The sequence below is a fragment of the Alexandromys fortis genome, unplaced genomic scaffold, assembly GCF_014885135.2.
Source record: "Alexandromys fortis isolate MF-2015 unplaced genomic scaffold, M_Fortis_MF-2015_v1.1 scaffold_88, whole genome shotgun sequence".
NCBI lineage: Eukaryota > Metazoa > Chordata > Mammalia > Rodentia > Cricetidae > Alexandromys > Alexandromys fortis.
Genome location: NW_026067961.1, coordinates 2,129,622 through 2,137,089, shown reverse-complemented (window position 1 = coordinate 2,137,089; position 7,468 = coordinate 2,129,622).

The window sequence follows — 7,468 nt, the reverse complement described above, 5'->3', positions numbered from 1 at the left end:
ATTTGCCCCGTGGTTTGTACTGAGGGGCAGGTGTCTGGGACATTCAGAGCACTGCCCCAGGACACTGGGCCGATTTAGCATGTGCCCTGGGAGACTTGGTATGCGGGGGAAGTGGGACTGGACTGGTTAACACACACACACACACACACACACACACACACACACAGTGAGATGTGATGTAATCAGGCTCCTCCAACCCCTGCATGGAAAGGCAGTGGGGCCCCGGTTTCTTCTTATCCCCCAGCTCCTGCTGTTTGGGTGATGTTTTTCTGGAAGGTTCTGCTTCTTTGCTTATGTGACAGGACACCAAGGTGGAGGAGAAGAAAGAGGAGGAGGGGAGAGAAGGAGGGGGAAAGGATAGAGAGGAGAGGAAGAAGTGGAGAAAGAGAAGGGAGAGGAAGAGAAGGAGGGGAGAAAGAGAAGGAGGGGGAAGAAGAGAGGAGGAGGACGAAGGCAGGGGTGGGGTGGGGAGAAAGAGTGTGAGAGCTGCGCAGGAGACAACAGACCACTGGGAACAACCGCAGCTCACACCCTTGCCTGGTGGGTTGAAGTCTGCTGTGCATTTCAGGTGAGAATTCTAGCATTGGAAGCAGGATGAGTTAGTACTGGTGACTCCCGACCTCTGCAGTTAAGGTTCAGGTTAACCAAGCCAGGGATTTAGGGATCCAAGAATGCTGAGGGGTGAGTGCTCTCTGCAGGGGTGCCCAGCTGACACACAGGCTTCTGTATTCTCCCCTCTCTTATTTGTGCACCGTCTCCTCACACAGTAACAAAGGCTCAGAGCTGCGGGGATGACCGCGTAAGTGCACCCTTATCTGAGTCAGTGTAAAGGAAACCAAAAAATCTGGTGGAAGAACCTACCCAAGGCTACCCAGAAAACCTCGGGTTGAGGAGCCACACCCCTCCCTCCCAGCACCGAAGACCTCCCAGGCACAGACTGGGCAGGGCTCCAGGGTTGTGGTGTGGAAGTGACTGCTTGCCCACAGGTGCCTGGGGAAATCCATCTGGGGCCACACACCTGCATCCTCTCTGAACAGGTGTGTGGGTCCCCTGCCTGGAAGATAACAGGACCGTCTTTCCCGCACCGCCTTTTGAGAAGCAAGGACACTGCACTATGAAGGCTCCGACTGTCCCTGTGAGTCTGGACTCAAAAGGCTGCTCTCCTCAGAGCTGATTTCCAGAAGATTCCTCCTGACTCATACCACACCTTCTCTCTAAAACCTACTTATGCAGGGCTCTGATTGTTTCTGGAATGTTCATTTGGGTCAACCCTACCACTCACCCCCAGACACACATAGCTTGTTTATAGACAGAATTATACTATAGAAAACATCTTCCTTGGCAACCGTAAGCCCTTTGATAATTTGTGCACAGTATCCTTCTGCAGGCACCAGGGAACACAGCCCATCCTCACCCTTCCTGGGAGGGCAACACAGGAAATAACGCTTTGAAGAATACTTTGTTCTGTCCTACAACAACTGTGAGCTCTCACCTGCTAAGTTAACCTACATTTCAACACCAGGGTGTGTGCGGTGCCCTTCTCACGCTGCATTCCTTCAGCATGTTTTTATGCCTCAGCTGATCCGACACAGTCTACCGGGTGGTGGTATTTCTCAGTGGGTATACTCAGCGATTAGGTGTGTTCCTGACATGGCTTCTCCTCCTGGGTCACTGAACTCTGCCAGACAGATCTGGCTAGGACTGGAGTGAGCCGCCATGGGGTCTGAAAACACCATAGCTTGGGGTCTTCAACAACAGACAGATACTGTCTTATAGTTCTGAGGGTGGGAGTCCATGCCAGCTCCTCCTGAGAACTCTCTTTGACCTGTGTCCTTACAGGGTCATCTCTCTGCACGTCTGTTTTCTTACTGGAATATTGGGCATATTAGACCATGACCCAACCAAATGATTACATTTCTAAAGACCCCACCTCCTAATTGAGTCATATTTGAGCATTCTGAGGTATTGAGGGTTAGAATTGTAAAAGATAACTATGAAAGCATCTCCCTCCATCTTATAACAGCCAGTTCCTGGGGTGGTCCTGTCCTGTCTTGCATATTATTACAGATGATGCCAATAAAAGACAAAGTAACAGGAGCCAGGCATATAACTCGGTGGTTGTTCATGCACTAGATGTTCAGCTCTTATAGGTAAACCATGGTGCTGGTGTCTGTAGACTAGCTGAGCCTGCCTTGACCTAAGGAAAGGCACACATTAGTAGATCAGGACTGTCTGAGCCAGAATCTAGACCCTGTGATACAGATGTGGTCTGAAGCCAGGAGAACAGGTGGGGTCTTCTGAGCTAGAATCCTGGCCACAAAGGGAGAAGAGGGTAGTGTTTTGGAAAAGGGGCAAAGAATTGCAGGGCGAGAATTGCGTGTTGGATATGTGTAGCTCCTGGTAGGAGAGAGAAACAACCAGGAGAGAAAAGGGCAGAGGGAGCCAGGTCTTAGGAGAGAGACACAAACGCAGCTGCTTTGGTGGCAGCTGGAAAGACGATGTGTGGACACAGGAGTTGTGTTTAAGACTAAGCATTCACACCTCACTTCTAAGTGGTGAGAAGTCGCTTGCTTAAAAACATCCAAGAGTGGGGCTAATTGGGGATTAAAGTCCTCGAGAAGGTGTAAGGAGAGAGAAAATAAAAGGCGAGAGTGTGGAGGGGGATTGGCTTCAGCTGTCTTCTCTTCTGATCAATGAAGAACAAGGAACGAAGGGATCAGAGGTGCCACACTTGCGCATCTAACCAACGACAGGAAGGGAGCGGTCCTTCATCACTGCTTTTACACTGTTTATTAGGGATGAAGGCTGTGACGAAGGTGGTGATGGTGAAGTGGGAAAAGATGGACAGGATGGAGAGAGCCAGGGATGTGAGGGGCTGATGGGATGGGGGTGGGTGGGTGTGGGAGGAGGTGAGGGGCTGATGGGATGGGGAAGTATGTAAGGGTTACAGCTCTGGAGGGAAAGGTATCCTGGCTATCAGAAGTCAGGCTACACCTGCAAGTGCCCCAGCTCTGTCTTGGGGGATTGTTTCCCGTAGGAATGTAGCAGGGCTGCTCCTCTCCCAGGGCGCCCGTACAGCTCAGCTCTTCTGCACTCTTTTCTGTTTTGCTTTTTTCAAGACAGGGTTTCTCTGTAGCTTTGGAGTCTGTTCTGGAACTAGCTCTTGTAGACCAGACTGACCTCAAACTTACAGAGATCTTCCTGCTTTTACCTCCTGAGTGCTGGGATTAACAGCATGCACCATGACTGCCTGTATCTCTCTCTTCTAAGGGAGCTTCCCTGCTAAGGGCTCTCCCCACCCCACAGAAACTTAGCAGATTTGCTCCTGCTCCTATAGAAGTTGTTACTTCTCTGCCACACTCCACTCCAGCGAAAGAATGTCATCGTCATCACCCAAACCTCATTCGAGAGTCTTACTGGGAGGGAGGAGTCCAGAAGGGTGGCAGCCTCTGCCATGGTGGGAAAATGCGGCTGCTGACCGCACAGGCTTATACAAGGCTTCTTATGGAAGGTTCTCCAGGATGAAGATTTTCAGGGTGGGAACTGGCCGTATTTCAACCCCTGAGCTTGGACAAACTTGTATTGGCTGGATTTTGTGGTCAGGGATTGATTGGTTTTTGTGCTGAGTTGGTTAGGGGCAAGTGTGTTTCTTTCATTGGCTCTGGTTTCAAGGTCAGGGTATGTTTCTTCGGCTAGCCCTTTTACCCTACCTATAATGTGGGTATGGGAGGAGGTGAGGGGGTTGGTGGGACAGGAAGTGAGTGTGGGAGGAGGTGAGGGGGCTGATGGGATAGGAAGTGAGTGTGGGAGGAGGTGAGGGGGCTGATGGGGTAGACAGGTTCCTGGGACTTAAGGCCAACCCGTCTAGCTGAACTGGTTAACCAACTGCAGGTTCAGTGCGAGACCCTGACTCAAAAAGAAATGAAAAGACAACTAAGGAGGGTGCCCAGCCATGACCCCTGACCTCCAATAGTGTACACGTAGGTGAATACACAGACACATGCACCCATGTACACGCACGTACACCACTCTGATCTGACACATGGGTTAGCTTTCTCATGTTTAACCTTGTTTTTAGAGATGTCAGTCGTGAGTGTGAACGTCTGTGATGGGCCGGGGAAGGATGGGCCCCAGAAGATCTTAACAGGTGGAGGTGTTTACAGGGGAAATGAGTCCCTAGGAAGATAAGTGGGTGTTTGGCGGAACGAGCCAGAGATAAGCGACTCCGTGATAATGCCTGCACAGGCCCGAGTGGCTTCTCTGTCTCCTTCAGGACCTTGCCAGCACCCTGAGAAGGAAACTGGTGTCGATGTAGTTTACAGCCCTCCTTCTGAGAATATGTCTACCCACACGGAGGTAGCAGCCTCAGTCCTCAGGTGCGGAGCTGCCTGCTCAGATAAGGGAAGCTGTGTCGGCTTGTCTCTGTGAACCATTAAAGGTGTGTGTGTGTGTGGGGGGGTTACCCAGCTTAAATAAGCCTTCACACTAAAAAAATAAAGACCCACTAACCTGGGTCAAAACTGCCCATAGCTGAAGGCCACCATATTAGCTCACCTCTCTTAGCATACTTCATTCATTTGTTGCTCATCCATCCACTCATTCATTCATTCATACATTCATTCAACAAAGGCTTACTGAAACCTAACTCCATATTAAACATTATTGTTCCTATTGGGACACATCAGGGAGAAAAGGGAGACAGCCATCCCCGCCCTCATGGGTCATCCATCCCAGCAAACATGGAGAGAAACATTTGAAATAGATACTTATCTAGAATGGACAGAAGGCAAAGTCTTTTGTACCTTTGTATCAAAGACATCCATCTTTTGGAAGGATGAGTGGATGCAAGCTGTCAGTCAAGCCTGTAACAATCTATCATGAACTTCTGAGAAACATCTTAGATATAAACTGTAACATCCCCTCCTTGCCCCCAAAGGCTCGTGTCCATCACATATTGCAGAGTGCAGTTAGTCTATCTCCAGGGTTACCAAACTTACCATTCCAAAAGTGCTCAGATAGACATGTCTCTTCTCTGAAATTCAATGCAAACTTTTCACTGTGGAGCCCTGAGAGAGAGAGAGAGAGAGAGAGAGAGAGAGAGAGAGAGAGAGAACCATAAAAACCTTGTGTACCTGTTCAGAGAATGGCATCCAATGAACAAGAATACATGTGTTGTGGGTGGGCAGATGGGTAGATGAATGTATATGTATGAATGGATGGACAGATGAACGGATGATGGATGGATGGATGGGTGGGTGGATGGGTAGATGGATGGATGGATTGATGGGTGGGTGTATGTATAGACAGGTGGGTAGATATTGTAAGGGTAAGTGGGCAAATGGGCGTTAGGTGTTTCTTTCACCATAGCAGTCAGGAATACTGCATATGAAATCCCTAGCCTCCTCTTTTGATTTAATTTAACGAGTAGACACACGTTTTAAACTTTCTAATATTTAAAGATTTTACTGAATGAATGCAAACCCTCGAGGACACTAGTTCTCTGTTCTATTCCTGCCTGCAAAGCATCTTCGTTCCCAAGTGAACAAACAGGTGCCAAGCAGGGCCGGTTCCTTCTGACCAGCCACACAGTCAATGCACAGTTGCTATCAGCAGACTAAATGAGAACACCACGCCAGGTCATCAGGCAGGCAGTGAAAATACCCCAGCAGGCTCGGGCTTCCTGCCGGTCCTGCGCCAGCAGTTGTGAATAGAGCACCAGGACAGGTTTTGGCTTGTAAAATGAGCACACAGGGAGCAGGATCCATGACTGCCCATGAAATCTAACAAATATGAGCACAAGCCTGGAGTGGCTGCTGCTACTGATAAGCCTGCTTTGAATAGAAAGTACCCAGCGTGGGATAACAATCCTCAGGGTGGCCTGTGCCCTGTGTTTGCTCCCTGCAAACCCCAGGAAAGCAAGCACAGCCCCGTGACTTTGCAGAACGGCCAGGGAACACAAGGGATGGTCTTAAGGCGATCGTCGTTATCTTGCGCCCTGAATTCCGACTTATGTATATTTCTATTGACTTGTGTTCGCCTCCTCTGCATGTCAAGATGATACCAACGAGCCTTCCGTTTGTAGGAAAAACTACGCTTCTGTACAGAACCGCATCGCCTGCAGCATGGCGTCCCAGGTTATCTGATGGCTCCAGCTGCATTCTCCCAGCTCTGTGGAAGCTCCCTGGGAATGGCAGGTCACTCACAGATATGCAAAGCCTGCTTTATACCGATTTCCTCCCACTTTGGCAAAACGAAACAAGAACAAAAGAGGTTCACCTTCATCTGCAATGTTCCTGTAAAGGAGCATCCAGCTGGTTCCTCAGATCACGGGAGCAGAGCAAATGTCTTGCTAGGTTCACTCTGGTATCTTCAGGATAGCCTTCACCCTGCCTTTTGCTGAGAAATCATTAAAAAAAAAAAACATACAACTATGTGTCAAACAGCAGTTATGTACCCAGACATAATTGTTTGCTCACTTTGACACAAGAGCTCTCTTAGTCTCTAAGTTCTACTAATCTTACTATCTTGATTTCCCCAGTACTGGGATTATAGGTGTGAGCCACCATGTCCAGACATATACTGCTTTTAAAGACTATTTTGCTATCAAGGAACGCTTTCATCATAAAAAAAAAAAGGAAATTCAGAGACATATGAAACAGAAAAAAGTTGCCTAGTGGGACTGTCTGTGGGGGTTGTCAGTTGTTAAACAAGGTTGGAAGACAGACACTGTGGGTGACATTGGTCCATGGGTTGGGCCATGGACGCTGTAAGAGTGGAGGAAGAAAGAAAGGAGCTAGGATCCGTGCCTGTGTTGAATGCGGCTGGCAGTACTGTTCTGTTTATCTCTGTCCACTATAATATAACACGGTCTACCTGATCGAGTCTCTGTTTCATGAGACTCGAGTCTGGCTTGACACCTTTGGCCTATCAATGTACAACCTGGTAAAGTCCAGCTTTAGGGGAGACCTGTATTCCTGCGCCATGAGTTTAGTAGACCCCTGCCGTTGACAGTTGCTGCACTCCAAGGTCTGATCAGGCTCCACTTTCTCCGGTGTGGGGACAGGTTACCCACATCTGCAATAAGAATCCTGTTAGACTGGTTTAGCTTCAGCTCTAAATTGGCCTGAATTTTCCTCTTGGTCATTTCCACCCCCTGATCCTCCTCTGTTCCTGGCCCAGGCTGTGTGCAGAGGGGAGCAATCTCTTACATACTGTAGCTCCCAGTGCAGGTTCCAAACCAGCCCGGAGATCCAGGTTCGCACCGGGATGAGCCTCTGGGTGTGTCTCTGAGAGACTGCCCCGACTACTATTGACGTGGGAAGACCCACAACTGGAGGCACCATTTTCAGTAATGAGGGCCTGGATTTACAAACGAAGAGAACAAGCCGAGAACTAACATTTGTCTCTCTGGTTTCTGACTATAGGTGCAATGTGACCAGCCGCCTCCCGCTCTTTCTGTCATCCCGTC